Raw genomic sequence first — 26,132 nt, 5'->3', positions numbered from 1 at the left:
CTACAGTGTCCGGGACTACAGTGGCCCCGGGGCTACAGTGTCCGGGCCTACAGTGTCCGGGCCCACAGTGTCCAGACCTACAGTGTCCGGGACTACAGCGGCCCCGGGGCTACAGTGTCCGGGCCTACAGTGTTCGGGCCTACAGTGTCCGGGCCTACAGTGTCCGGGCCCACAGTGTCCGGGCCTACAGTGTCCGGGACTACAGTGGCCCCGGGGCTACAGTGTCCGGGCCTACAGAGTCCGGACCTACAGCATCCGGGCCTACAGCGTCCGGGCCAACAGCATCCGGGCCTACAGCATCCGGGCCTACAGTGTCCGGGCCCACAGTGTCCGGGCCTACAGTGTCTGGACCTACAGTGTCCGGACCTACAGCATCCGGGCCTACAACGTCCGGGCCAACAGCGCCCCCCGGGCCTAATACGGGACAAGGGCGGTCCCATACGGGACATACCAATTTAGCCCAAAATACAGGATGTCCCGGCTAATATGGGACAGTTGGCAACCTTACTAGTGAACCTAATAAGTTTTTACAACAACCCAGTGGTTTCATAGTTAATATGTCTATGCCTTATTAAAAATCCAGATATATTTGATTAGTGTGGGATTCAAACTCATATCTCTGAATCAACGATCCGGAACGCTGCTTGCTGGTCCAATAAATTGGCCGACTTGTCCCAAACAGATGGCAGATCAGTGTTCATCTATAAATCCTCCAAATAGACTCAAAGAGGCTTTAATCATCCCTCTATTATGTGGTGGGGAGGGTGGGACAATGTGCCATTCCATGTTACACACAAAATGCTGGAGTAACTCAGCGGGACAGGCGGCATCTCTGGAGAGAAGGAACAGGTGGCGTTTCGGGTCTCATCTTTAGAAGGATGAGAGGGGATCTTATCGAAACATGTAAGATTATTAAGGGATTGGGCACGTTAGAGGCAGGAAACATGTTCCCAATGTTGGGGGAGTCCAGAACCAAGGGCCACAGTTTAAGAATAAGGGGTAGGCCATTTAGAACGGAGATGAGGAAAAACCTTTTTCAGTCAAAGAGTTGTGAATCTGTGGAATTCACTGCCTCAGAAGGCTGTGGAGGCCAATTCTCTGAATGCATTCAAGAGAGAGCTAGATAGAGATATTAAGGATAGCGGAGTCAGGGGGTATGGGGAGAAGGCAGGAACGGGGTACTGATTGTGAATGATCAGCCATGATCACATTGAATGGTGGTGCTGGCTCGAAGGGCCGAATGGCCTCCTCCTGCACCTATTGTCTATTGTCTACTGGCCAGAGATGCCGCCTGTCCCGCTGAGTTACTCCAGCATTTTGTGTCTATCTTCGGTTTAAACCATCGTCCTCAGTTGCTTCCTACCCATTCCATGTTACTGTGGTCAGGTAGGCCCCGTAGCAGAAGCGACACGTGGCAGGGCTGGAAACTGGAAGTTTCCTGAGCTAATTCTGCTACCACCATCGTCTACTGTACAAGTGATGGCTCCCACTGATTGTCGCTGGAAGCTTGTGCCCTTTATAGGACGGACGATGACAAGTGGTATAACATTTGGAACATGGACGACGGACACGAAAAAAGATGGTCAGTGCAATGAGAATATTTACGAGAATAAGTAATTATGTTGTAACTTTTGTTTTATAGACAATAGACAATAGACAATAGGTGCAGGAGGAGGCTATTCGGCCCTTCGAGCCAGCACTGCCATTCAATGTGATCATGGCTGATCATTCTCAATCAGTACCCCGTTCCTGCCTTCTCCCCATACCCCCTGATTCCGCTATCCTTAAGAGCTCTATCTAGCTCTCTCTTGAATGCATTCAGAGAATTGGCCTCCACTGCCTTCTGAGGCAGAGAATTCCACAGATTCACAACTCTCTGACTGAAAAAGTTTTTCCTCATCTCAGTTCTAAATGGCCTACCCCTTATTCTTAAACTGTGGCCCCTTGTTCTGGACTCCCCCAACATTGGGAACATGTTTCCTGCCTCTAACGTGTCCAACCCCTTAATAATCTTATACGTTTCGATAAGATCTCCTCTCGTCCTTCTAAATTCCAGTGTATACAAGCCTAGTCGCTCCAGTCTTTCAACATATGATTTTCCTTCTGTCCCAATCCTGCGCTCATTCACGGTGCCAATACATTTTGGGGTTCAGCGGCAGGCTGAAGCACAGTGGTGCAGCTGGTAGAGCTGCTGCCTCACAGATCCAGAGACACAGGTTCAACCCAGGCATTGTGTGGAGTCTATACGTTTTCCCTGTGACCAAGTAGGATTCCTCCAGGTGCTTCAGTTTCCCCACATATCCAAAAAGTGTGCACATTGAGTAATTAATTAACCATTACAAATTTCCCTTAACGTATACGCCAATCAGCCAAAACATTCTGACCTGATGAGCCAAAACATTATGACCACCTGCTTAATATGCTGTTGGTCCTCCGTGTGCAGCCCCATACGCAGCAGGGTGCGATGCACTGTGTATTGTGACACATTCCTCCCGTGACCGCCATTACAATTTTCTGTGACTTGTGCCACAGTCGACCTTCTGTCGGTTCGGACCAGACGGGATAGCCTTCGTTGCCCTCGCGCATCGATGAGCCTTGGGCGCCCAACACCCTGTCTGTCACCGGTTTGTGGTTTGTCCCTCCTCGGACCACTGTCGGTAGGTACTCACCACTGCTGACCGGGAGCACCCCACAAGCCTTGTCGTTTCAGAGATGCTCTGACCCAGTCGTCTGGCCGTGACAATTTGGCCCTTGTCAAAGTCGCTCAGGTCTTTACTCCTGCCCATTTCTCCTGCATCCAACACATCAACTTCAAGAACTGACTGTTCACGTGCTGCCTAATATATCCCACCCTTTGACAGGTGCCATTGTAACAAGATAACCAATGTTATTCATTTCGCCTGTCAGTGGTCATAATGTTTTGGCTGATCGGTGTAGATCGTAGAGTCTTAGAGTTCACAAGGACATAGAAACAGGCCCTCTTGCTCCACTGGCCCATGCCAACCAACATGCTCCATCTACACTAGTCCAACCTGCCTGCTTTTGGCCCATAAGCTTCTAAACCTAGCGTATCCATGTATCTGTCTGAATGTTACTTAAATTCTTATTGTTTTGATGCTTTATTCTTAATTGTTAACTGTATGTTTGTGTTGTCATTTGTGAGCGGAGCACCAAGGCACATTCCTTGTATATGCACATACTTGGCCAATAAACTTATTCATTCATTCATTCATTCATTCATTCATTCATTCATTCATTCATTCATGTTGTGATAGTATCTGCCTCAATTACCTCCTCCGGCAGCTTATTCCATACACCCACACATTTTTGTTCAATGCACTCTTTTTTTTGTGTGAAAAAGTTACCCCTCGGATTCCTATTAAACCTTTTCCCCTTCACCTTGAACTTATGTCCTCTGGTCCTCGATTCACCTATTATTCTGTGCATCTACCCGATCTATTCCTCTCGTGATTTTATACACCTCTATAAGATCACCCCCCATCCTCTTTCGCTCCAAGGAATAGAGACCCAGCCTGTTCAACCTCTCCCTGTAGCTCACACCCTCTAGTCCTGGCAACATCCTCATAAATCGACTTGCGTTGCAGACTAAACAAGCATGGCAGGTTTCCTACTGGAGGACAGAAGGAAGGACGGCAGATGGGTTTTTACAATAATCAAGTCATTTCACGGTCATTGTGACTGATTCCAGCGTTTTAAAATTGCAGATTTATTCCATTATCTGAATGTGAACTCCCTTGGCTGCCTTGATAGGATTGGAACACTCAACCCAGGTCTCCTGTACTCTGATCCGCAACGCCAACTCATTGATGGAAGGAGATAGCAAGGCCCTCAGCCAGTAATGATCACGCGCTACGGATGATGCAAAAATAAACACCAGTCTGAGACTTGGTTAAGAGAATTAATGGGCATCTTACACGTAGAGAGGTTGAGATATGAATTGTCTGGCAAGCATCAAAAGTTCTTCAACATATGGAACCCAGTGCTGCAGCATATTAAGGACAAGTAAAACGATCCCCTCAATGCCACAGGCTTTTGTACCTTCTTTGAATCCAGCAGTGAAAATACTGAAATACTTGACTTGTGAAAATGACCTTGCCTCATGTTTTTGTGTTTTTGTCTTTTTTGTCACATTGTAGTTATGTTTTTTTTTTTAAATTCATTTTTATTTATTTATTTGTTTGTTTTTGTTTGTTTTCATGATTATGTAGGGAAGGGGAGGGATGGGGTTTACTGTTGTTGTTATATGTACTGTAATTAATTAAATTAAAAATTAAAAAATAAACATTAAAAAATTTTTTTAAAAATAAACATCAGTCTGAAGAAGGGAATCGACCCGAACCGTCACCCATTCCTTCTCTCCAGAGATGCTGCCTGTCCCGCTGAGTTACTCCAGCATTTTGAGTCTATCTTCAAATGAAATCTTGTTAGCTGCAGGGGTAGCAATATGGTTAAATTACTGGACTAGTCCCCATGTGCTGAGATCAACAATGAAGTCCGAAGAAGGGTCTCGACCCAAAACGTCACCCATTTCCAGAGATGCTGCCTGTCCCGTTGAGTTACTCCAGCATTTTGTGTCTATCTTCAGTGTATACCAGCATCTGCAGTGCAATGAAGAACCCCCAGTTCAAATCAGCGTCACTAGACTCCAAAGACGTACAGGTATGTAGGTTAATTGGCTGGGTAAATGTAAAAATTGTCCCTAGTGGGTGTAGGATAGTGTTAATGTACGGGGATCACTGGGCGGCACGGACTTGGTGGGTCGAAAAGGCCTGTTTCCGGCTGTATATATATGATATGATATGATATGATAGATATGGATAGGAACAATTCAGATGGAATGTAATAAAAAGGAACTACAGATGCTGGTTTATACCAAAGTTAGACACAAAATGCTGGAGTCACTCAGTGGGTCAGGCAGCATCTCTGGAGAGAATGGATAGGCGGTGTTTCGGGTCGAGACCCTTCTTCAGACTCTCGTTGGAGAGAGAAGAAATTCTTCAAAGTAGGAATACTCTGAAGCGACTGCAGTAACGCAGTTAAAATGTAATGAGAGGGAATTGCATATGTTGTTTTATACCAAAGATACAATGTGCTGGAATAACTCAATGGGTCAGGCTACTTGAGAACATAGATAGTATAAGAAAATAATTGCAGATGCTGGTTCAAATCGAAGGTATTTATTCACAAAATGCTGGAGTAACTCAGCAGGTCAGGCAGCATCTCGGGAGAGAAGGAATGGGTGACGTTTCGGGTCGAGACCCTTCTTCGCCCTGTTGAGGTTTAGAGGAATATGGACCAAACGCGGGCAAATGGGACCAGCTTAGTTAGATGAGGCATGTTGATCAGCAGGGACGTGCTGGGCTGAAGAGTCTGTTTCTGTGCTGTGTGACTCTAGTAAATAATCATTCATGTAACCGATCAAATGAAATTGTCCTTCTAAAGAGTGTTCTCCAGTGATGCTGCCTGAACCGCTGAGTTACTCCAGCACTTTGATCCTTTTGTGTAAACCAGCATCTGCAGTTCCCTGCTTCGAGCTTCGATAAGGAACTCTGGAGGAACTTCGAAGCACCTGGTGGAATCCTACTTGGAATCCTGGAGGTTCCGATCTGAGATGTTGCTTGTCCGTGATCTCCAGAGATGCTGCCTGACCCGTTGAGTTACTCCAGCACCCTGTCTATCTTGGTGCCTGCGATTGGCCCATATCCCTCCAGATCTTCCCTATCAATGTACTTGTCCAAGTGTCTTTTAAATGCTGTTGTGTATTGTTATTGGGAGTTTAAGGTGCTTCAGAAATGAATGAAGCCTAGAAATACGCCACTGATTAGTGACAAATCACACCACTACAGTAGCATCCTACACAGCATTATTCATGCAACTATCTATACACTAAAACTCACGTTTGTTTGTTTGTTTGTTCCTGAACTGCAGCCAAAACGGTGCACGATAGCGCGACAATTTTAGGCCCACCTTACTCACCGTCGTCCCTTTGGTGCTAATGGAAGACGTTTCATTGAAATGGGTTATATTTTTAGTTATTCACGTTATAAAGTTTAAATCTATCTCCTAGGGAGGGATGCGGGAGGGAGAGGGATGGAGGGAGGGAGGGGGTGGAGGGAGGAGGGAGGATAAGAGGGGGTTGAGGGTGATGGAGGGAAGGGGCGGGGAGAGTGGGGGGGAGGGGAAGGGAGAGGGGAGGGGATGAAAGGGAAGGGGATGAAAGGGGAGGGGGAGGAGGGAGGAGGGAGGAGGGAGGAAGGAGGAGGGGAGGGGGAGAGGGTGAGGAGAGGGTGCTGCACCAATGCAGGAGAGGTTTGGGCCCAACGGGTCCACTTGGTCTAGTAAAGCCCTAAGATGTCCTTAATAAGGTGAGCACTGCACTCAACTCATGTAAAGAGGATATTGTGGAATGTCTCAAACACTGGAAGGTCAACAATCATCACCATTGTATGAAATGGTCCATATGTACAAAGAACATACCATGGTATAAGAAAATAACTGCAGATGCTGGTACAAATCGAAGGTATTTATTCACAAAATGCTGGAGTAACTCAGCAGGTCAGGCAGCATCTCGGGAGAGAAGGAATGGGTGACGTTTCGGGTCGAGCCCCTTCTTCAGACAGTTCCAAAGAACATACCTTACATGTCCACAAGCTAAAACCACTCAGATGCTGGAAATCTGAACTAAGAGCAGAAATAGAACATAGAACAGTACAGTAGAAAAAACCCCCTGCAGATGCTGGTTTAAATCGAATGTAGACATAAAATGCTGGAGTAACTCAGCGGGTCAGGCAGCATCTCAGGAGAGAAGGAATGGGTGACATTTCTGGTCGAGACCCTTCTTCAGACTAAATAAGGGTCTCGACCTGAAACGTCACACATTCCTTCTCTCCCGAGATGCTGCCTGACCCGCTGAGTTACTCCAGCATTTTGTGTCTACGTAGAACAGTACAGCACATGAACAGGCCCTTCAGCCCACAATGTTTGTGCTGAACATGATGCTAAGTTAAACTGATCTCATCTGCCTGTACATGATCCGTAACCCTACATTTCCATGTGTCTTTCTAAAAGCTTAGATGCCACAATAGTATCTGCCTCCACTACCACTACCACCCCAGCAGTACGTTCCAGGCCCCCACCACTCTCTGTGTAACAAATGTGCTCTACGAATCTCCATTAAACTTCCCCCTTCTCACCTTACAGCTACGCCCTCTAGTGTTGGACATTTCCACCCTGGGGAAAAAGGTTTTGGCTGTCTACCCTATCTATACCGAAATGCTGAAAATGCTGAAAGTGGGAAAAAAAAAAAAAAAATTCTGTAAGTGTGTGGGCGGCAGCTAGTCGAGCTGATAGAACTTTTTAGTTTAGTTTAGTTTAGTTTAGAGATACAGCGCGGAAACAGGCCCTTCGGCCCACCGAGTCCGCGCCGACCAGCGATCCCCGTACACTAACACACTAGGGGTGGCACGGTGGCGCAGCGGTAGAGTTGCTGCCTTACAGCGAATGCAGCGCCGGAGACTCAGGTTCGATCCTGACTACGGGCGCCGTCTGTACGGAGTTTGTACGTTCTCCCCGTGACCTGCATGGGTTTTCTCCGAGATCTTCGGTTTCCTCCCACACTCCAAAGAGTCTCGCTGGAATTTAGAAGATTGAGGGGGGATCTTATAGAAACGTACAAAATTCTTAAGGGGTTGGACAGGCTAGATGTAGGAAGATTGTTCCCGATGTTGGGGAAGTCCAGAACAAGGGGTCACAGTTTAAGGATAAGGGGGAAGTCTTTTAGGACCGAGATGAGAAAGGTTTTTTTTCACACTGAGAGTGGTAAGTCTGTGGAATTCTCTGCCACAGAGGGTAGTTGAGGCCAGTTCATTGGCTATATTTAAGAGGGAGTTAGATGTGGCCCTTGTGGCGAAAGGGATCAGGGGGTATGTAGAGAAGGCAGGTACAGGTTACTGAGTTGGATGATCAGCCATGATCATATTGAATGGCGGTGCAGGCTCGAAGGGCCGAATGGCCTACTCCTGCACCTATTTTCTATGTTTCTTTGTTTCTAAGACGTACAGGTATGTAGGTTAATTGACTGGGTAAATGTAAAAATTGTCCCTAGTGTGTGTAGGATAGTGTAAATGTGCGGGGATCGCTGGGCGGCGCGGACTCGGTGGGCCGAAGGGCCTGTTTCCGCGCTGTATCTCTAAATCTAAATCTAAATCTAATTTAGAATTTTAACAAGCCAATTAACCTACAAACCTGCACGTCTTTGGAGTGTGGGAGAAACCAGAGCAAACCCACACAGGTCACGGGGAGAACGTACAAACTCTGTACAGACAGCACCTGTAGTCGGGATCGAACCCGGGTCTCTGGCGCTGTAAGGCAGCAGCTCTACCGCTGCGCCACCGTGCGACCCAGATTGCTATGGTAGTATTGGAACACAAGTCTCTGGGCCAGGTCTCTATGTCCTAGTCCAGTAACTAATCACTCTGCCAATTTATCCAAATGCCACCATGCCAATGTAAATCGTACCAGAACATGGCACCTCTTGCATGCGGGATCAATAGACTGTTGATGTACACGAACTGCTGGAGTAATTGAGTGGGACAGGCAGCGTCTCTGCAGAGAAGGAATGGGTGACGTTTCGGGTCGAAACCCTCCTTCAGTCTTGATGTCATTGTAGTCACTCACTTGAGCTAAGCAAGATGTACTAACTAAATCCATGATCTTTACCACTGAAGTTCCCTTGAGAGGCGAAAGTTGTATGCACCGTTAACATTCCTCTTATTAATTTAAAAAACACTAGTGTAGAATGAAGGTTGTTGGCACAAAACTAAACCGGCCTCTTTGATGCTAATTTGCTTCTTGCTCATGTTAACTTGGGTGGCATAGCAGTGCAAGAGACCCGGGTTCGATCCTGACTACAGTTGCTTGTCTGTACGGAGTTTGTACGTTCTCCCCGTGACCTGCATGGGCTTTCCCCGAGATCTTCGGTTTCCTCCCACACTCCAATGAAGAAAAGGTTTGTGGTTAATTGGCTTGGTACAAGTGTAAATTGTCCCTAGTGTGTGTAGGGTGGTGTTAATGTGCAGAGATCGCAGGTCGGTGTGGACTTGGTGGGCCGAAGGGCCTGTTTCCGCACTGTATCTCCAAAACTAAAAACTAAAACGAAGTCACAGATTGAATGAACGAAATATGCATTTGCCTCACAGCTATTTCGTTTCGAAACTTTCCAGCCATAGGTTCAAAGTTCGGAAGGCAATTTCCTAGCCTTTTTCTTAACATAACATTCAAGATAAAGGTCAATACCTTGGAATAATTATGGGATTAAATGCCAGATTTACATACGATCAGCACTCAGGCCATGGAACTGTCAACTTTGGTCATCGTCTTTATTTCCCCCTGTAGATTTCTTTTGGGCATGCCTCAGGTAAGGCAAGCGACGCTCTGTTTTACAAGGACAATCTAATTTCTTTATCATCAATTCATTGGCAGGATTCGATGATGAAGCCAGCGTTTATTCCTCGTCCCCAACTGCCCTTGAGAAAGTGCTCCCACAGAAGGCTGTGGAGGCCAAGTCAGTGGATATTTTTAAGGCAGTGATAGATAGATTCTTGATTAGTGCGGGTGTCAGGGGTTATGGGGAGAAGGCAAGAGAATGGGGTTGAGAGGGAGAGATAGATCAGCCATGAATGAATGAATGAATGAATGAATGAATGAATGAATGAATGAATGAATGAATGAATGAATGTATGAATGAATGAATGAATGAATGAATGAATGAATGAATGTATGAATGAATGAATGAATGAATGAATAAGTTTATGATCAGCCATGTAATGATCAGCCATGATCACATTGAATGGCGGTGCTGGCTCGAAGGGCCGAATAGCCTCCTCCTGCACCTATTGTCTATTTTCTATTGTCTATTGTCTATTGTTTATTGGCCAAGTATGTGCATATACAAGGAATGTGCCTTGGTGCTCCGCTCACAAATGACAACACAAACATACAGTTAACAATGATTGAATGGCGGAGGAGACTTGATGGGCCGAATGGCCTAATTCTACTCCAATCCCTGATGACCTTATGGACAGGCGCTGTCTCCAGAGGCATAATTTACAACTTTGAATTAATGGCAATTTGGCTGCCATCATCCCTGACCTTCCAACTACTAATGCACCAAAATGGACAAGTCAGGCCCAGTGTGTGTAGGAGTTGCTAAATGACAGTGTGGAGGTGAAAAGTCCGAAAATACAAACATCATGATGAGCAGTAATCAATCACAAACCTTAACAAAAAAAACACTTTTATGTTAATGTAGCCCTCAAAATAGCTGACTACAGGAATGATTCCCGAGTAATTTGTTTTAACTATTATTGCACTGGGCACTTGTTATATGCCCCACAGAACTGGGGTGGTTAAATCGATTTATTCACAAAATGCTGGAGTAACTCAGCAGGTCAGGCAGCATCTCGGGAGAGAAGGAATGGGTGACGTTTCGGGTCGAGACCCTTCTTCAGACTGATGTCGGGGGTGGGACAAAGGAAGGATATAGGTGGAGACAGGAAGATAGAGGGAGATCTGGGAAGGAGGAGGGGAAGGGAGGGACAGAGGAGCTATCTGAAGTTGGAGAAGTCAACGTTCATACCACCGGGCCGCAAACTGCCCAGGCGAAATATGAGGTGCTGCTCCTCCAATTTCCGGCGGGCCTCACTATGGCACTGGAGGAGGCCCATGACAGAGAGGTCAGACTGGGAATGGGAGGGGGAGTTGAAGTGCTGGGCCACCGGGAGATCAGTGGCGTTAATGCGGACCGAGCGCAGGTGTTCAGCGAAGCGATCGCCGAGCCTGCGCTTGGTTTCGCCGATATAGATGAGTTGACATCTAGAGCAGCGGATGCAATAGATGAGGTTGGAGGAGGTGCAGGTGAACCTCTGTCTCACCTGGAAAGAATGTTTGGGTCCTTTGATGGAGTTGAGGGGGGAGGTAAAGGGACAGGTGTTGCATCTCGTGCGGTTGCAAGGGAAAGTGCCCGGGGTTAGGGTGGTTTGGGTAGGAAGGGACGAGTGGACCAGGGAGTTGCGGAGGGAACGGTCTCTGCGGAATGCAGAGAGGGGAGGGGATGGGAAGATATGGCCAGTGGTGGGGTCCTGTTGTAGGTGACGGAAATGTTGGTGGATGATATGTTGGATCCGCTGGCTGGTGGGGTGGAAGGTGAGAACGAGGGGGATCCTGTCCTTGTTGCGAGTGGGGGGATGGGGAGCAAGAGTGGAGCTGCGGGATGTAGAAGAGACCCTAGTGAGAGCCTCATCTATAATGGAGGAGGGGAAGCCCCGTTTTCTGAAAAACGAGGACATCTCGGAAGCCCTAGTCTGAAACACCTCATCCCGGGCACAGATGCGGCGTAGACGGAGGAATTGGGAGTAGGGGATAGACTTTTTGCAGGGGACCGGGTGGGAAGAAGTGTAGTCCAGATAGCTGTGCGAGTCGGTGGGCTTGTAATAAATGTCCGTCACTAATTTTTCTCCTGTGATGGAGATGGTGAGGTCCAGAAACGGGAGGGAGATGTCAGAGATAGTCCAGGTATATTTAAGGGCAGGATGGAAATTGGAGGTGAAGTGTATAAAGTCAGTGAGTTCTGCATGGGTGCAAGAGGTAGCACCAATGCAGTCGTCGATGTAGCGGAGGTAGAGTTCGGGGATGGGGCCAGTGTACGTCTGGAACAGGGATTGTTCGACGTACCCGACAAAGAGGCAGGCGTAGCTAGGGCCCATGCGAGTGCCCATAGCTACGCCTCTGGTTTGGAGGAAGTGGGAGGAGTCAAAGGAGAAGTTGTTGAGGGTAAGAACCAGCTCTGCTAGGCGGAGGAGAGTGTTGGTCGATGGGGATTGGCTGGTTCTACGGTCGAGGAAGAAACGGAGGGCTTCGAGACCATCCTTGTGGGGGATGGAAGTGTAGAGTGACTGGACAGAGTAATGTGTGTAACATGAGTAATAGGCGTACAAGACATCTTGGGTAGATTTCTAACACTCCGAGAAAGAAAATTCTCGTCTCCTGACTCAAGCTGGAAAAGGTTCAAAGAAGATTCACGAGGATGTTGCCAGGACTAGAAGGTCTGAGCTACAGGGGGAGATTGGGATGTTGGAATGTCTACATCTTTGGAGTGTGGGAAGAAACTGGATCTCCCAAATGAAACACACGCGGTGAGAGGAACATACAAACTCCGTACAGACAGCACCCGTAGTCAGGAGCGAACCGGGGTCTCTGACGCTGTGAGGCAGCAACTCTACCGCTGCACCACTGTGCCGCCCAGGTGACACAGTAGCACACCAGTGGCGTTGCTGCCTTACAGAGCCAGAGACCCAGGTTCGATCCTGACTACGGGTGTTGTCTGTACGGAGTTTGTACGTTCTCCCTTTGACTTGCGTGAGTTTTCTCCGGGCGCTCTGGTTTCTTCCCACATCATATGTTGAAAGACTGGAGCGACTAGGCTTGTATACACTGGAATTTAGAAGGATGAGAGGAGATCTTATCGAAACGTATAAGATTATTAAGGGGTTGGACACGTTAGAGGCAGGAAACATGTTCCCAATGTTGGGGGAGTCCAGAACAAGGGGCCACAGTTTAAGAATAAGGGGTAGGCCATTTAGAACTGAGATGAGGAAAAACTTTTTCAGTCAGTGAGTTGTGAATCTGTGGAATTCTCTGCCTCAGAAGGCAGTGGAGGCCAATTCTCTGAATGCATTCAAGAGAGAGCTAGATAGAGCTCTTAAGGATAGCGGAGTCAGGGGGTATGGGGAGAAGGCAGGAACGGGGTACTGATTGAGAATGATCAGCCATGATCACATTGAATGACGGTGCTGGCTCGCAGGGCCGAATGGCCTCCTCCTGCACCTATTGTCTATTGTCTATTGTCTATTGTCTATCGTAAAGACATGTTGGTTAATTGGCTTCTGTAAATTGTCCTTGGTGTGTAGGATAGAATTAGTGTACGGGTGATTGTTGGTCAGTGTGGACTCGGTGGGCTGAGGGCCTGTTTCCACACTATATCTCTAAACTAAAAATTACCAACTTCCACCCTTGGAATATACTTGTAACTGTTCCCAACAAGTAATTTGTACTCATTTTGAAAATAAAAGGAACTTCAGAAACTGGTTTAAACAAAAGGACACAAAGCTTCCTCCCACAATCCAAAGTTAATTGTAGGTTAATTGGCATCTGGAAATTGTCCCTAGTGTGAAGGATAGAAATAGTGTAAGGGTGTTCGCTGGTCAGTGTGGACTCGGTGAGCTGAACTTCTTGCTTCTACGCTATATCTCCAAACAAAGCCTTAAGAAACCAACAATAGGAACGGACTGATGATGTTTCAAGCTGAACCAACTTGAAGAAGGGTCTCGACCCGAAGCATTGTCTGCCTGACCCGCTGAGTTCCTCCAGCACTTTGTATTTTTGCTCAGGATTCCTGACTCCTGTGTCTTCATTTTACCAAACACGAGATGGCAAACTCTCCCGAGGGTTGGTATGACCTCGATGTGCTACCTCAATTAGGCATCAGAGACCCACACCACCCTGGCCACGCTCTCGTTTCACTCCTGCCATAGAGGAGAAGGTACAGGAAAACTGTATCTTCTCCTTTTCAGAAAAATCTGAAAACTGTAACGTCCAGGCTCAGGAACAACTTCTTCCCGACAACCATCAGGCCATTAAACACTACCATCTCCAATGAAACGCTGAACTATGAACTGCCTGGGTTGCACCACCTTGGTTGGAGTTTGGCCTTTGCTTGGTCATTGCAATATATCTCGGTTTCTCACTTATTGAACCTTTTTTTATTTGTTTGCGTACATTATGTTATATTATATTTAATTATACTATATTGTATTATATTATATATTATATTGTATTATATTGTATTATATTATATTATATTGTATTGTATTATGTTATATAAATATTATATTATATTATATTATATTACATTACATTACATTACATTAAATTATATTATATTATATTATATTATGTTATATTATTTTATATTATATTATATTATATTATATTATGTTATGTTATATTATATTATGTTATGTTATGTTATGTTATGTTATGTTATATTATATTATATTGTATTATATTATATTCTGTTATATTATATTATATTATATTATATTATATTATATTATATTATATTATATTATATTATATTATATTATATTATATTATATTATATTATATTATATTATATTATATTATTTTATATTATGTTATGTTATATTATATTGTATTATATTATATTATGTTATATTATATTATACTATATTATATTATATTATATTATATTATATTATATTATATTATATTATATTATATTATATTATATTATATTATATTAAATTATATTATGTTATGTTATATTATATTAAATTGTATTATATTATATTATATTATATTATATTATATTATATTATATTATATTATATTATATTATATTATATTATATTATATTATATTATATTATATTATATTATATTATATTATATTATTTTATATTAAATTATGTTATGTTATATTAAATTGTATTACATTATATTATATTATTTTATATTATATTATATTATATTATATTATATTATATTATATTATATTATATTATATTATATTATATTATATTATATTATATTGTTTTATATTATATTGTTTTATATGATATTGCATTGCATTGTATTATATTATATTATATTGTTTTATATTATATGATATTGTATTGTACTATATTATACAACATTACATTATATTACATGATATTATCTATTGGCTGTTACCTGTACAAACCCGTTGTGCTGCTGCAACAAGTAAGAATTTCATTGTTCTGTTTCAGGTCATATGGCAATAAAACATTCTTGACTTCATTTGCCTTAGGCTGAGTTTTCCTTCAGCCTATCCCATCCCACCACAGACCACCCACACAGTGCTTGCCACATTTGCCTTCTTCCCACGTCACAGATGAGAGGGGGCAGTGTTTTCTCAGGTGTGCCTCAAGCTACCTTCAATCCACAAAACTGACTGCCACAAGTGTTTCAGTCTTTCACAAGTGAAGGGCTACGGAGAAGATTTACGAGGGTGTTGCCAGGATTAACTATAGAGTCCGAGCTACAGGGAGAAGTTGAGTAGGCTGGGACTCTATTGCTTGGAGCACAGGAGGATGAGGGGTGATCTTATTAAGGTGTGTAAAATCATGAGAGGAATAGATCGGGTAGATGCACAGAATCTCTTGCCCAGAGTAGGGGAATCGAGGACCAGAGGACATAGGTTTAAGGTGAAGGGGAAAAGATTTAATAGGAATCTGAGGGGTAACTTTTTCACACACAGGGTGGTGGGTGTGTGGAACAAGCTGCCAGAGGAGGTAGTTGAGGCAGGGACTATCCCAACGTTTAAGAATCAGTTAGACAGGTACATGGATAGTATAAGAAAATAACTGCAGATGCTGGTACAAATCGATTTATTCACAAAGTGCTGGAGTAACTCAGCAGGTCAGGCAGCATCTCGGGAGAGAAGGAATGGGTGACGTTTCGGGTCGAGACCCTTCTTCAGACTGATGTCAGGGGGGCGGGACAAAGGAAGGATATAGGTGGAGACAGGAAGAAAGAGGGAGATCTGGGAAGGAGGAGGGGAAGGGAGGGACAGAGGAACTATCTAAAGTTGGAGAAGTCGATGTTCATACCACTGGGCTGCAAACTGCCCAGGCGAAATATGAGGTGCTGCTCCTCCAATTTCCGGCGGGCCTCACTATGGCACTGGAGGAGGCTCATGACAGAAAGGTCAGACTGGGAATGGGAGGGGGAGTTAAAGTGCTGGGCCACCGGGAGATCAGTTTTGTTAATGCGGACCGAGCGCAGGTGTTCAGCGAAGCGATCGCCGAGCCTGCGCTTGGTTTCCCCGATATAAATAAGTTGACATCTAGAGCAGCGGATGCAATAGATGAGGTTGGAGGAGGTGCAGGTGAACCTTTGTCTCACCTGGAAAGACTGTTTGGGTCCTTGGATGGAGTTGAGGGGGGAGGTAAAGGGACAGGTGTTGCATCTCGTGCGGTTGCAGGGGAAAGTGCCCGATAGGACAGGTTTGGAGGGATATGGACCAAATGCAGGCAGGTGGGACTGGTGTAGCTTTGACATGTTGGTCGGTGTGGGCAGGTGGGACTGGTGTAGCTTTGACATGTTGGCTGGTGCGGGTAAGTTGGGCCACACTGTATCACTCTATGACTCTAAGTGTTTAGTGTGAGGCCAAATGCAAATTGATGGAACAGCATCTCATATTTCGCTTGGGCAGCTTACAACCCAGCGGTATGAATATAGATTACTCTAACTTCAAGTAACCCTTGCATCCCCTCTCTCTCCATCCCTCCCCAACCACAGTCATTGTTCCAGCTTCAAAGCCATCTTGTTGAGTCTCATTGTCTCTAACTCGTTTGCACCTAGCCCATAGCTAACAGTGGCCCGTTTCCTGTATCATCGTTACTTTCTTTGCATACCTTTCATTCATTTGTTCTGTATTTCTCTGCTTCACCGTCTATAACCCTCTCGTTTCCCTTTCTCCTGCCCCTCAGTCTGAAGAAGGGTCTCGACCCAGAATGTCACCTATTCATTTTCTCTGGAGATGCTGCCTGAGTTGCTCCGGCTTTTTGTGTCTGTCTTCGCCACATGTGTTTTATCGGGCGGTCTGCTCTCAGAATAGCTGCCCACTTGAAAGGAGGATTTACTGTTGTTGTCCCATTCACGTCGACAGGCGATTACAGATGGCTTTCACATTACAGCCCCATCCCGAGAAGGCTTTGTGGAAAACCAATTTAGCAACAAATATGTTGGTCTCTTGAAATGGCTGATGCAAACTGACTGCGCGAAGACAAGAGAGGAATATCTCAAACAAGCTCAAGAAGTCCTAAGACAATTGTGCAGCAACTCCACTGTATAGAAACAGCTTCAGTAAGTACTTCAGGTATAGGCAATTCTAAATATTATTTTCCATGAAGTGCCTCTCTCACCCTCAACTGCCTGAGCCAGGACTCCACATAACAACAAATCATCTGCTCCGGCAAAAAATCAATTCCAAACTAAATTGCTTGCATTTAGTATCGTAATGCACGCTCTCACCAGCCAGTGTGTTTGTTCCATCTTTAAAGGCTCTTCTCTTTTCGTTGAATATTTATCCTTCTGCCGGGTGACATGTTGAGTTTGCCTCAGATTCCGTCATCTCCTTCCCGTCTCCACAATGTTGCTGAATGTAAAATGGGACTCATTGGTATCGCCTGACTAGAGTCTGAAGAAGGGTCCTGACCCGAAACGTCACCCACTCCTTCTCTCCAGAGATGCTGCCTGCCCCGCTGAGTTACTCCAGCAGTTTACAGAATACAGAATAGCTTTATTTGTCATTCGTTTTACCGAACGAGATTACTTTGCCAGCAGTACAAAAAACAAAAAAACACAAGACACAGAACCCCAACACAAACATCCATCACAGTGACTCCAAACACCCCCTCACTGTGATGGAGGCAAAAAAACTTCCTCTCTCTTCCCCCATGCCCTTCCCACGGACAGACAGCTCGACCCCTACCGAGGCGATCGACCTGCACAGCCCCCGCAAGGAGATGGAAAGTCCCGCGGCCGCGTCGCGCCGGGCGATTGAAGGCCCCGCGGCCGAGCCGCACCAGCGCTGTTAAGTCCCGCGGCCGTACCGAGTGATGGAAGGCCCCGTGGCCGAGCCGTACCGGGCAATGGAAGGCCCCGCGGCCGAGCCGCGCCGGGCGATGGAAGGCCCCGCGGCTGAGCCGCGCCGGGCGATGGAAGGCCCCGCGGCCGAGCCTCGCCCCGAGGAAGAGACCTAAAAAAAGAAAGATTTCCCCCACTTCCCCCCACACCCCCCCCACACCAACACACAAACAAAAAAAGGACAAAGGACAAACAGACTGTCAGCGAGCCGCAACCGTTAGGCGCCGCCACACGTGACCTATCTTCTCGTTCCCATCCATAACCACTTGGACCAGCCGCTAGCTGTGCAGTGGGATGTTGATCATTTGCCCACTGTGTAAATGCAACATTACAACAGATTGGGATAGCTGTGTAATGGAATGGGTTTCTCTGGAGGACAGGCAGCATAATTCTGCTCTGTTTTTGACTTAGTTCGAACCCTGATTCCCAGATTAAACACAGTACAGCTAAATCAGGACAAGGTTGCATATCTCCAGGTTGGCGTTCCCTTGTGAAATGATGACCTTAGACCTTTAAGACACACTTCACAATCTCTGTACACCTCAAAGCACTCCATAGCCATAGGTTTAAGGTGAGTGGGGAAAGATTTAATGGGAACCTGAGGGCCCGCGTTTTCATACAGAGGATGGTGGGTGTATGGAACAAGCCGCTAGACTCGGAGGTAGTAGAGGCAGGAACTATAACAACACATCCGAAAGGCATGCAGGTTTGTAGGTTAATGGGCTTCTGTAAATGACCCTTAATGTCATAGAGTCATAGAGTCCTACAGCACAGAAAGAGGCCCTTCGGCCCATCGTGTCCGTGCCGCCCGTTACCAAACACAGTCTAATTTTAATCCCATTTTCCCGCATTTGGACCGTAGCCCTGAATGTTGTAGCATTTCAAGTGCCCATCCAAATGCCTGTTAAACGTTGTGAGTGTTCCCGCCTCCACCACCACCCCAGGCAGTGAGTTCCAGACTCCAACCACCCTCTGGGTGAAAAAGTTCTTTCTCACATCCCCCCGAAACCTCCCTCCCCTTACCCTGTATCTATGTCCCCTCGTTGTTGAACCTTCCACCAATGGAAGAAGTTCCCCGCCATCTACCTTATCTAGACCCCTCATGATCTTGTACACCTCGATCATGTCCCCTCTCAGCCTTCTCTGCTCCAGGGAAAACAACCCCAGTCTGCTCAGTCTCTCCTCATAGCCGAGGCCCTTCATCCCTGGCAGCATCCTGGTGAATCTCCTCTGCACCCTCTCCAAAGCTATCACATCCTTTCTATAATGTGGTGACCAGAACTGTACACAATACTCCAGCTGTGGCCTCACCAGTGTTCTGTACAATTCCATCATTACCCCCCTACTTTTATATTCGATGCCCCGGCTCATGAAGGCCAGTAACCCATAGGCCAGTAACCCAATGAGTAGGATAGAACTAGTGTACGGGTGATTGGCGTGGACTCGGTGGACCGAAAGGGCCTTTTTCCATGCTGTATCTCTAAACTAAACCAAGACATCACCTATCCATGTTCTCCAGAGATGCTGCCCGACCCATTGAGTTGCTCAAGCACTCTGTGTCCTATAGGTGATAGCACACTTGGATTATTGAGTGCATTTCAGGTCATCACACTATAGGAAAGAGGTGGATACACTGGAAAGAATGCCAAGGAGATCAACCATCTGCAGATCCTTCTTATTCAAGGTATACCTACTTTGAAGAGGTTCTCCTCCATCTCCGCTTTCCCTCTCCCCTTACTCAGTCTGAGGAAGGGTTTCAACCCAAATCGTCCCCCATTCCTTCTCTCCAGAGATGCTGCCTGTCCCGCTGAGTTACTCCAGCATTGTTTGCCTATTGTCAGCATAAACAAGCACTTGCAGTTCCTTCCTTGACAGAAGATATAAACTGATCATGAACTGTAACAAAAACAATTTGCAATCTTCACCAAGACATGTCCTGGATTGGAGCACATGTTATGGGGAGAGATTATTAGGTCTGAGTTAGTTTTCTCTGGTGAGAAAAAGACTGGGGTGAGACATGATAATTACAAGGGGTATAGATACCTTAAATAATTAGTGTAAGAAAATAACTGCAGATGCTGGTACAAATCGAAGGTATTTATTTCACAAAATGCTGGAGTAACTCAGCAGGTCAGGCAGCATCTCAGGAGAGAAGGGATGGGTGACGTTTCGGGTCGAGACCCTTCTTCAGGCTGATCATCCAACTCAGTATCCCGTACCTGCCTTCTCTCCGTACCCTCTGATCCCTTTAGCCGCAAGGGCCACATCTAACTCCCTCTTAAATATAGCCAATGAACTGGCCTCAACTACCTTCTGTGGCAGAGAATTCCACAGATTCACCACTCTCTGTGTGAAGAAATGTTTTCTCATCTCGGTCCTAAAAGACTTCCCCCTTATCCCTAAACTGTGTGGCCCCTTGTTCTGGAGCGTTATATTCAATATTTATTCTTCAACCCAACATCAGCAAGAGAGAAGACTTGGTTATTTATTTCCTTCAAGCTTGTTACATTTTCTGTGCGTAATTGCCTGTCTCATCTCCTATATTATAACAGTGACTGGACTTTGAAAGTACGTCAGTGCCTGTAAATTGCTTTGGGATGTCCTAAGGTCATGTGAGGTTCTGTATAAATCCCAGTCTGCCTCTCTGTTCAAAATGAAACAAAAACCACACAAAATACTATAATCGATGTAGAATTTGATTGCAATGGAAAGATACTTTGATTAGAATATCTCCTGAAAGAATTGCTACATTTTATTCAAACAATTGATCCGAGATGGATTTTTCATGAAGTGGTGAGGTATGAAATTGATGGCTGATCAAGGTGAATACTGCCATTGCTGGAATTTGTAAAACAAGTTTTGCAAATGTCAAGGCAAAAACTTGCTTGGGCTTTCTGCAAAACCATACGTCCTCTAATCGATCACGGCATTACCACAGGAGGAATGTAATTGAATTCTAAGATGAAATAAATGCCAAAATTAAGGGACTTCCATGAAAATAGATCGAATGATAAAACAAAATTAGTGGTTTAGCTATGGATCATTAATATACTTTACTCGGAAGGTTACAGTCAGAACTATGATAGATATCGGTTAAGCCTCTCAGTGTACATCTATCTCCATTCCATTAATTTCACCCACTCTTACATTTCAAGAGTATTTAATTGTCAGTGAAGCATTTGCAAAGGATAAAATAATTAAAGCATTAAAATTATTTCCATGATAGTTGAAAAGATATAGGGAGGGAGAGAGAGAGGGAGAGAGATAGGGAGAGAGATAGGGAGAGAGATAGGGAGAGAGAGGGAGAGATAAGGAGAGAGATAGAGAGATAGGGAGATAGGGAGAGAGATGGGGAGATGGGGAGAGAGATAGGGAGAGAGAGAGAGATAGATAGATAGATAGATAGATAGATAGATAGATAGATAGATAGATAGATAGATAGATAGATAGATAGATAGATAGATAGATAGATAGATAGATAGATAGATAGATAGATAGATAGATAGATAGATAGATAGATAGATAGATAGATAGATAGATAGATAGATAGATAGATAGATAGATAGATAGATAGATAGATAGATAGATAGATAGATAGATAGATAGATAGATAGATAGATAGATAGATAGATAGAGAGACAGAGAGTGGCATATAGACAGACAGAAGAGAGAGAGAAGGAAATGAAGAGATGGAGAGAGAGAGAGAGAGAGAGAGAGAGAGAGAGAGAGAGAGAGAGAGAGAGAGAGAGAGAGAGAGAGTATTGTTACTTTATTGATAGTTGATAGTTTCACTTGTATTTGCTTGAATAAATAGTTATTTGTGCTCTTAAAAAAAAAAAAAGAAAAAAAAAGAGAGATGGAGAGAGAGAGAGAGAGAGAGAGAGAGAGAGAGAGAGAGAGAGAGAGAGAGAGAGAGAGAGAGAGATAAAGAGTATGAGGCAACACTGCTGTCTCCATTTAATGATGTGGTGTGAAAATGCCTAGATAGATCCCAGTTATTGTCACCGTTTCTGTGAGTGTGACTTCCCTCTTGCTTTAGGAGCTGCAAAGAAAAATGTCATTAATCAATCATCTGCGGTGAATTTTAACAGACCAGCTTTATAACTAGTGTCCAAAGGGTTGCGAAGGGAAGTTCAAGGTGAATTGGGTTATAATCGAATGAAATAAACAGCCACTGAGCAATTAGCATTCTATACTGTGATTCTTCCAGTTAGATTCATTACTTAGTGCTTGATATTTATTTCTGTGACCAATATCACATTCTATTTTCATGCCTCATTCAAAAAACGGCCATTAATAATATTGCTACAACTATATATCAGACTATATATCAGACACTTGGTACAAGTCCAGAATCACACAGGGTAATGTTACCATATAACACCATCGCTTCCAGGAAAAGCAAACTAATATTGTGTGCAGGAAGGAATTGCAGATGCTGGTTTAAACCGAAGATAGACACAAAATGCTGGAGTATTGTGTATGTCTTGCCACAACTTTATGTTGTGTCAAAACGTCTTTAGGAATGCTGCCTGATTTAATGACAGTCAAAAGTAAGTGGTGTTTAATTATTATATGTACAGGCAAAGGAACAATGAATTTCTTACTGGAGGTCACAAGTGACAGGAGCAGAATTAGGCCATTAGGCCCATCAAGTCTACTCTGCCATTCAACCATGGCTGATCTATCTCCCCCTCCTAACCCCATTCTCCTGCCTTCTCCCCATAATGCCTGACACCCTTTACTTGCAGTTGAACAGGCACGTAACACACAGAAATATCTATAATAATCAATAATATAATAAATTATATTATAGGGCGGCACGGTGGCACAGCGGTAGAGTTGCTGCCTTACAGCGAATGCAGCGCCGGAGACTCGGGTTCGATCCTGACTACGGGCGCCGTCTGTACGGAGTTTGTACGTTCTTCCCGTGACCTGCGTGGGCTTTCCCCGAGATCTTCGGTTTCCTCCCACACTCCAAAGACGTACAGGTATGTAGGTTAATTGACTGGGTTAATTAAATGTAAAAATTGTCCCTAGTGTGTGTAGGATAGTGTTAATGTGCGGGGATCGCTGGGCGGCGCGGACCCGGTGGGCCGAAGGGCCTGTTTCCGCGCTGTATCTCTAAATCTAAAAATCTAAATTAATAACCGTAATAACAGGTAATAAGAATAGTGCAAAACTGTATGTGCAAGACGACAAGTAACCACGTGGGTTTCCTCCGGGTGCTCCGGTTTCCTCCCACATCCCGAAGATGTAGCTTTATAGATTAATTGTCCTCGGTAAATTACCTCTTGGGTGCAGGGAGTGGATGAGCTAACATGGAACTAATGTGAGGATGGACACAAAATGTTGGAGTAACTCAGCGGGACAGGCAGCATCTCTGGAGAGAAGGAATGGGTGACGTTTTAGGTCGAGACCCTTCCTCAGACTGAAGTCAGCAGTGAGGGAAATACAGAGATAAGGAAGTGTAAGGTGTGAAAACGACACAAAGGGGATATCAAGAAAAATGTAGAATGGACCACTGTTAGCTGGGAGAAGATAACAACAAAACAAACAGAGATGAAATGTAATTAGATACAGTCAGACTTGTCGGAGAACTGGGAAGGGGGAGGGGATGGAGAGAGAGGGAAAGCAAGGGCTACTTGAAGTTAGAGAAGTCAATGTTCATACCGCTGGGGTGTAAGCTGCCCAAGCGAAATGCCCATGGAACTAATGCAATTGGGCAATTGATGGTCAGCGTGGACTCGGTGGGCCGAAGGGCCTGTTTCCACACTGGCTCTCTAGATCTCACCTTCTTTACTTATCAAACTGCAGCAATATTCCTTCCTACCTGGAGGAAAGACTGGAGCGACTGGGCTTGTATACACTGGAAGTTAGAAGGATGAGAGGAGATCTTATCGAAACGTATAAGATTATTAAGGGGTTGGACACGTTATAGGCAGGAAACATGTTCCCAATGTTGGGGGAGTCCAGAACAAGGGGCCACAGTTTAAGAATAAGGGGTAGGACATTTAGAACTCAGATGAAGAAAAACGTTTTCAGTCAGAGAGTTGTGAATCTGTGGAATTTTCTGCCTCAGAAGGCAGTGGAGGCCAATTCTCTGAATGCATTCAAGAGAGAGCTAGATAGAGCTCTTAAGGATAGCGGAGTCAGGGGGTATGGGGAGAAGGCAGGAACGGGGTACTGATTGAGAATGATGGCTCGAAGGGCCGAATGGCCTCCTCCTGCACCTATTGTCTATTGTCTATTGTCTATTGTCTACCATATTTGGACTAAATTAAGAGGAGTTTCCATAGATCTGAATGGCATTCATTGAAGGGTAATGGAATAAGGAGCATTCGAGCAGAAGGTTTCAATATTTAATGGGGAAAAGATGAGATGGACAGAGGGACGATATTTCCCTAGCTTGGGAAGGTCAACAGTGAGACGCACAGCACATCATCCCTTGCCATTTCCACCAGTTACGACAAGATTTACAGCACAGCACAGAAACAGGCCCTTCGGCCCTCTGATGAGTCTCACCGAGATGAGTGGGACATGGCGGGACTGTCGTATGTTGAAAGGCTGGAGCAATTAGGCTTGTATACACTAGAATTTAGAAGGATGAGGGGGGATCTTATCGAAACATATAAGATAATTAGGGGATTGGACACCTTAGAGGCAGGAAACATGTTCCCAATGTTGGGGGAGTCCAGAACAAGGGGCCACAGTTTAAGAATAAGGGGTAGGCCATTTAGAACGGAGATGAGGAAGAACTTTTTCAGTCAGAGAGTGGTGAAGGTGTGGAATTCTCTGCCTCAGAAGGCAGTGGAGGCCAGTTCGTTGGATGCTTTCAAGAGAGAGCTGGATAGAGCTCTTAAGGATAGCGGAGTGAGGGGGTATGGGGAGAAGGCAGGAACGGGGTACTGATTGAGAGTGATCAGCCATGATCGCATTGAATGGCGGTGCTGGCTCGAAGGGCTGAATGGCCTCCTCCTGCACCTATTGTCTATTGTCTATTGAGTCATTGACAGTATGAACTCTGGCACAACTATGAAAGCAAAATAATGGTAAGAGGAATGTAAACATATACAGATGGAAGGATGTACTTATCCAAGAACATTTGGTAATTAAACCATGCGTACGAAAATAACTGCAGATGCTAGTTCAAATCGAAGGTAGACACAAAATGCTGGAGTAACTCAGTTTGTCAGGCACCATCTTACCGCCAAGTCAAGTCAAGTTTATTTTTCACACACACATAAATGTGCAGAGAAATGAAAGATTACCCACAGTCCAACAACAAGAGCAATAAAAATAAGCAATAACCCACACAATCAAACAAAAAGAAATATCCATCACAGTGAGTCTCCTCCAGTCACCTCCTCACTGTGATGGAAGGCCAGAATGTCTTTTCCCTTCCCCTGCCGTCTTCTCTCACGGTCAGGCTGTTGAAGTTGCCACATTCCAGGCCGAGCCGAACGGTGAAAGATCTGCAGCGGGCCGATCCAAGCCCCGCGATCCGGGGCGGGCGAAGACGCCGCCACTGCCGCTGCACGTCACGGGCCTTCGACGGCCGCCGCCTTCGCTCCACCGCGCTGCCATGGCCGACACCCCTCGTACAACGCGGGCGGCCAGGGCTAGGGCCAGGATGACCCTACCTCCCGGGGGCAGCACGGCCGTGTTGGAGGCCACTGGAGGCCGGGTCTGGAACCCGATATGCCGGGGACGAGAGAGTGAGGCTGACGAACTGCGCAACTCCCCCTCACTTAAATCCAAGTCAAGCGCAAGTCATGACTTCAACCTCGGCCAGCGTAGACACCGCGCGAGGCTGGCGGCGATCCCAATCAGCGGGCAAAATAATAAGACTGAATGTGAAGTCATGGTCATCTTCGAACCCGAAGGACAAACAACAACAACAGGCAGCATCTCAGGAGAGAAGGAATGGGTGACGTTTTGGGTCGAGACCCTTCTTCAGACCAAGTACGTTTAATCTAAGTAAAGCAGGGAAAATTCTTGAGATCGGTTGGCCAGTTCATAGAACGTATCCTGTGAATTCTGTTAAAACGGATACTTTCTCATGGAGTCTCAATCGTGCGTAAATGGAATCAGACTGAAGAAGTGTCCCGACCCGAAACGTCATCTGTGCATGTTCACCAAGGGTACTGCCTGACCTACTGAGTTACTCCAGCATTTTGTGTCTTTCTTTGTAAACCACCATCCGCAGTTCCTTGTTTCTAACTCTAAGACTAATCTCTCTTCCCACATCGACCCGACCACCCCACGAACCAGACTTCTTGAGTCCGAAGATGGGTTCCGATCTGAAACATCACCAGGGATGCTGCCTGACCAGCTGAGTTACTCCAGCATTTTGTGTCC

General features: G+C 45.3%; 1 protein-coding gene across 1 annotated transcript in view; it reads right to left on the bottom strand.

The window, feature by feature from the left end:
• The window catches only part of hcn4 (hyperpolarization activated cyclic nucleotide-gated potassium channel 4), a 274,698-nt gene that overhangs the window by 93,541 nt on the left and 155,025 nt on the right, over positions 1-26,132 (bottom strand). The gene's annotated exons all lie outside the window — the stretch shown is intronic.

This window comes from Rhinoraja longicauda, chromosome 38, assembly GCF_053455715.1.
Source record: "Rhinoraja longicauda isolate Sanriku21f chromosome 38, sRhiLon1.1, whole genome shotgun sequence".
Lineage (NCBI taxonomy): Eukaryota > Metazoa > Chordata > Chondrichthyes > Rajiformes > Arhynchobatidae > Rhinoraja > Rhinoraja longicauda.
Note: the sequence above shows the minus strand (reverse complement) of the source record. Positions and strands in the feature narration are given on the sequence as shown.